This window comes from Mustelus asterias, chromosome 1, assembly GCF_964213995.1.
Source record: "Mustelus asterias chromosome 1, sMusAst1.hap1.1, whole genome shotgun sequence".
In the NCBI taxonomy this organism is placed as follows: domain Eukaryota; kingdom Metazoa; phylum Chordata; class Chondrichthyes; order Carcharhiniformes; family Triakidae; genus Mustelus; species Mustelus asterias.
The window spans coordinates 105,244,466-105,250,465 of record NC_135801.1 but is presented as its reverse complement, the minus strand read 5'-3'; positions in this window follow the sequence as shown (position 1 = coordinate 105,250,465).

The window sequence follows — 6,000 nt, the reverse complement described above, 5'->3', positions numbered from 1 at the left end:
GTGCCCCTTGGGCATTGCCACTTTGCTCCTTGGGCAGTGCTGGGGCATGACTGGCACTGCCAGGCTGGCAATACCCAGGGGGCACCTCCTTACTCCTGACCGCGGGGGGGGGGGGCCTCGATGGCCACTGTTCCCTCCAGCGGGGTCGGGCCGCCTATTCCCCATTAGAGGGGAGCAGCAATAAACCCCATGGGGAGTGGGGATGCTGGTGGGCCTGGAGACTTCAGTCCTGGACCCGCTAATAGGATTTAAATTGTGATTTAAATATTGAAATCATCTCCGTGCTGATTTCCAGCACGGAGCTGATGACTCCAAAACACTTGGAACTGGAGACACGTGGAGGCCATGGCGTCTAGCGGGGAACCTGCTAAACAGCCTCTGGTGATGTCTCCCAGCCCGCTGCGCTGGAGAACTGCCCTCAGCATCTTTTTAATCTTTCCTCCTGAAAAAATAATGCTTATGGTATTAGATTGGATGTAAAGAACAATATATATAATTGCTGAATTTAGATCACTGTCTTTTGAAAGCAGGTTCAGTCATCTGGGGTTATTTTCAGAGTAAAGAGATCCAGCATTCTGGCTTTTACAATAATGAAAAGAGTACATGATGTAAGTACCACACAATTGCAATTAAATATATCTATCTCAAACTACATTTGGACTCTGGCCCAATTTCGATGGTTTTCTTTTAATGAAAAACAATATTGTGCATGTGCAGTGAGGAAATGTGCCACTTTTTGATCATGTTATAGGTATCATGGCTGATCATCAAATTCAATATCCTGATTCCCCTTTTCCCCCATATCGCTTGATCCCTTTAGCCCCAAGAGCTACATCTAATTTCTTCTTGAAATCACACAATTTTTGGCCTCAACTACATTCTGTGGTAGTGAATTCCACACATTCACCACTCTCTGGGTGAAGAAATTTCTCCTCACCTCAGTTCTAAAAGGTTTACTCCTTATCCCTGAACGATGACCTCTAGTTCTGGACTCCCCCACCAATGGGACCATTCTTTCTGAATCTACCCTGTCTAATCCTGTTAGAATTTTATAAGTTTCTATAAGATCCCCTCTCACTCTTCAATTAATACAATCCTAACTGACTTAGTCTCTCCTCATATGACAGACCTGCCATCTCAGGAATCAGGTAAACCCTTCGCTGAACTCCCTCTGTATAATGACATCTTTCCTCAGATAAGGACAACAAAACTACACACAATGCCCTATACAATTGCAGTGAAACATCTCTATTCCTCTGCACAAATCCTCTCGCTATGAAGGCCAACATACCATTTGCCTTCTTTATTGTCTGCTATATGCTTACTTTCAGCGACTGATGCACAAGGACACAAAGGTCTCACTGAGTATCCACCTCTTTCAATTTACACTCATTCAAGTAATAATCTGTCTTCCTATTATTGCTACCAAAGTGGATAACCTCACATTTATCCACATTACATTGCATCTGCCATGCATATGCCCACTCACTTAGCCTGAACAAATCACCTCTGCATCTTCCTCAAAGCTCACCCTCCCACCCAACTTTGTATCATCTGCAAATTTGGAAATAATACATTTAGTTCCCAGTTCCAAATCATTAATATAGGCAACAAGTTTAATCTCAGACCACTATCCCCATGCCTGATTTTGGAGCTTGTCCAATGTAACCATCAAAATTGTAAATAAATAAATACAAATGGGTCACAGTTATCTCAAAAGGCCCAAATGAAAGCATAATGTTACTTTTAAAGGAAATGTACCATTACTTTGATGTTTTAGTTGCAGAACCCCTAACATTTTGATTTTACAAAAACATTAAAACCACTGCCTTTCTGCATGTAGGTGGATTGAGAAGACAACAGCTGCATGTTCCTGCCCACACACAATTTGTTTCGATTTTCCAGACCATATGGGATACATTGAGGAGCATAATAATGAATCAATCTATCTCATAACAGTCTACATGATTTGGAGAGTTCGGCTGCTGAATTTGATTGAATTGATAATTATTTAGAAATAAATGAGAAATTAATTTGGGTGTATGCAAACGAGCACAAGGAACTACTCCACATCACAAAACATTTCTTGCTCAGGGAGGCATTGGGATGAAAACATGTTCCTGGGATAAAGTAGCGGGAGCTTCAATGTGCTTATGGCCATGATACAGCTGATCTCAGAATAACTGTTACTAACACAGGCTGCTTGAAATGGAAGGAGTTTCATTTCCTACCATGGTGAGCACAAAAATTAACAGAAAGCCGACTTTCAAAAATAAGTTATGTGGTGAATTAGAAAGGCTACTTTTATTTAATCAAAATTGCAGTCCTGATCGATTGTTGCTATTGAAAAAAAAATGTATTTTGTTCTCTAAAGAATGAAATGCAAGATTCTCTTGTGGGTAAAGCACTTAAGAGCCCTGTAAGAAAAGCTCACAGTTTGACCTCATCTTAAAGAAGATTAATGGTCCCTATGAAATCAGCGCCGTGCTCTTGAACACAAATATGCATAACAGATATCTTCAGTGGTGTGAGAGACACATTTTTTGATATTCATTTATCTCAGTTGGCATGGCTATAACTATTGCCCATTAATGAGGCTCTGGTGTCCTCTGCTTAATGGTAATTGCAAGATCAAAAACAAAACTAAAACAAAAAAAAGTTTGGAGATGGGATTTCTGCTCCTCACTCAGCCAAAAGTCCTGCCTCAGAGACCTGCTGGCCAATCTGACTGGCTGGCTGCTCTGTAGTTGCAGCAGTATCAGTGGCAGAACTGGCCAGGACTCCAGGCCTGGTACTGGAAACTGTACCCAGATCCTAAGGTAGAATTGTATGATGCCTCACTGGCAGGGTTTGCTGATGGAGATAGGGGAGCTGGAAAATTTTGTGGGTCGTCTTCAGGTTCCTAGGTCTGTTCATCTGCCCTGCCCATGTTGAGGCCTTTAAATGGCCAATTATTTTGAGGCTGATAGGAGTTGTTCAGGGGCAGGGGGAATGTTTGGCAGGTCACCCTGCTTGGGCCTCGGGTGGAGAGTCATCTCCTTCAAAGGTCCACTTTCTACATCGGGCATTCCACATCCCCCCCTCCCCGCCCGCCAAGGTCTCCCCCCATGCAGGTTCTCCCTCTCCTGTGGTGTCTCAATCAAGACTCTAAACACCACTCTACTTGGGCCTCATCTCCTCAGCACTTACCTGGTCCTCGACCCTGGAGACTGCTTGTAAGCCCAGTCCTGGCCTCTGCTGCCACTAACAGGGCTGGCACTACAGAGATGCTAGTCAATAGATTGGCTGGCTGCTCTTGGAGGTGGTGCTTTTGCCCAAGTGAGGGGAAGAAATCTCATCTTCAGTCAATTAATGTTCCTCTGCAAGTAAAATTACGATGGGATTGCCTTGATTGATGGGATATGTTCCCAGCTGATTTTTTGGGTAGCAGGGTGAGAAAACCCACCATCTGAAAATTCATTCCCCAAGCCCCAGAGTCCAGGACCAGGTAAGTGCAGGGGATCTGATAACGGCAAGGAAAGGTGAGGCCTGGTGCATGGACAGGGATGGGCTCTTGATGGAATGGTCACGAGGGGGAAGGGGGGGGGGAGGATCAGGGAGGGTAATTGATTTGGAAAGGGAGGATGCCCTTCCATTCTGAAGCTTGAGCAGGGTGACTTGCCAGGTTTCCCTCCTGCCCCTGAATTCCAAGCCTCAAAATTTAGGTCGGATGGGAGTGGGGCGAGGGAAGGCAGGCTGGCCTAGGCCTCGCAGATGCCATGTAAAAGTGCAAGGAGAATGGCAGGAAGGTCCCCTAGGGAATTTTACAGGACTCCCCTACCTGTAAACCTTCTGGCAGGGGAGGGGGGGAGGGGTTAAAATTATGCCCATTCAGTCTGTTGGCACCTTTAAGAAAATAGGTTATTAGCTTTAGGCTCTTCCGCAAAATTGAAAGCTAAATGATGATCCAGTCCCTTTGCAGGGTGATACAGGTAGAAATATGAGCTTCGTACCAAAAAAATGGTTAAAACTACTGTTCTACACCCAGTCAACCAATTTCATTGACATTTTAACTATATTCAGCTTAACATGATTGGCATGTAGATAAGTCAATTCTCAAACTTCCTTTGTTTTTTGTTTTTGCAGGAGACAATTTAAGTTTCCTTTGGTTCAGAAAATCATGATGCTGAAGTTATGATGTGCACAGTGCACTATGCTTTTGAAAAGATAGGGTGCGAAAGAGTGAGTAAGCACATTGTAAGACCACGTTAACAATGTTGCCATATCTCCACAGCAACACTCACCTCTAGCAAAGATCTGCAATAGTAATTTTACCTCACAAAATTACTATAGAGTAACAAATTTGGTATTGGTTGCATGTCCTGGTGTTTTCCCAGAACCAAAAAAAAGGGTTGTTTACTCATGGATTAGTTAGTGCTTGGACCAACATGTAGATATTGCCTCTTGTTGCATCTGCAAGGCAGTGCAGGAGAATGCACGTTTTCATTAAGCATTGGTATCTTAACTTGACCTCTCAGAACTGTATTCCAATCCTGCCATATGTTCTCAAAGTCCCATCTCAATTTTTTGCACAACTTCTTTACTACGTGCACGCAGAGACTAAATGAGAGAGAATGTTTTCATTAATCAACAGTGATCTACCTTGTTATTCAAAAATGTGTTTTCCTTGCCTGAAGAAAATGTTAAAAATGCTCGGAATACGACCCAATTCAAAGTGCTAATAGATATGAATGTTGCATTAGACTGCCTCCTAACTTTTGAATTGGTGCAGAGCCAAGCACAAACGGTTAATAAAATCAGCTCCTTCTGATTTCTGATTGCAATAAATAACTAATGAAAGATAGACTCAAAACAACTGCCATATTATAAGCTTCTAATAAATCTTCAAACTTTGCAAAATAACAATCACATTTTAGATCCTTTAAACGTAAATGTTAAAGATTAAAGTCTGCAAGTCTGAACAGTTAAAGAATATATATCTGTGCAGGCCTTTCTGAGGTTGCTCTTATGTTTGTCCTGAAACTGGCAATCATGTGTTCTTCAAGATTGCACAGGAAAGGAATTAAGGTACAAATGGGTAAGCAAAATCTGTAAAAATAAAGTTAGCTGAACAATCAACAGTTGACTAAATCCGATATGGAAGCAGCAAAAGGAAAGAAAAATGCCATCTTCAAGTATTCAGAATTTCATTAGTGCGCTTAAAGGTGTTGTTTACATCTTTATTGTCTCCACACAATAGGCACTGCATACTAGAAAGATATTCAACTATAAAATAAACTGACAATTTTAAATATTCTTAAAAAAGGAATGTAAAGGCTAATGTGGTAGGCGGCAATCCTGATAAGATTGTTTCATTGATTTTAAATTATTACTGGATTAAAAATGTTCTCACTAATGATAGAAAATAATACTGTATGTTTTCCCTAACATTGTTTCAGCATTTAAAAAAATAAACATTTTAATGGAAGTAACATGTAATGCTTATTATATTTGCTAAATTAATTATCTTCAGTAATTGTTTTCTTTAAGGGACAAATTTCTAATGTACCACCCCTCCAGAAGCAAAACTGAAAGTAACAATAATTATGTTTTAATCAAGCAATTCATCGCAGGGTGAAATCAATTTAAAATATCAGATCCAGCTTTAGACACTGCACTATCAGAGCTCATAATACATTCAACACCATAACCTATAGAGGACCCTCATGTATTGATTCATCATCAATGTAGATGTCTCCATTGACTAAACTTGCAGTTTTCAGTACTGACATTGTTCAAATAAAATAAAGACTAGAAAAATAAAAAAGGTTGCTTCTGCAAGATGTTTGACAAACATCACATTCTACACAGGTATTTTATTATAAGTACCATCCATTATTCAGAAATTATTGGATATTAATATAGTTAGATATACTTTACAGTAAGGATGGAAGCTCAGTACCGTTTGGATTTACATTTAACATGGGATGTTCGTTAAAAAACAATTGTCAAACCGTATAT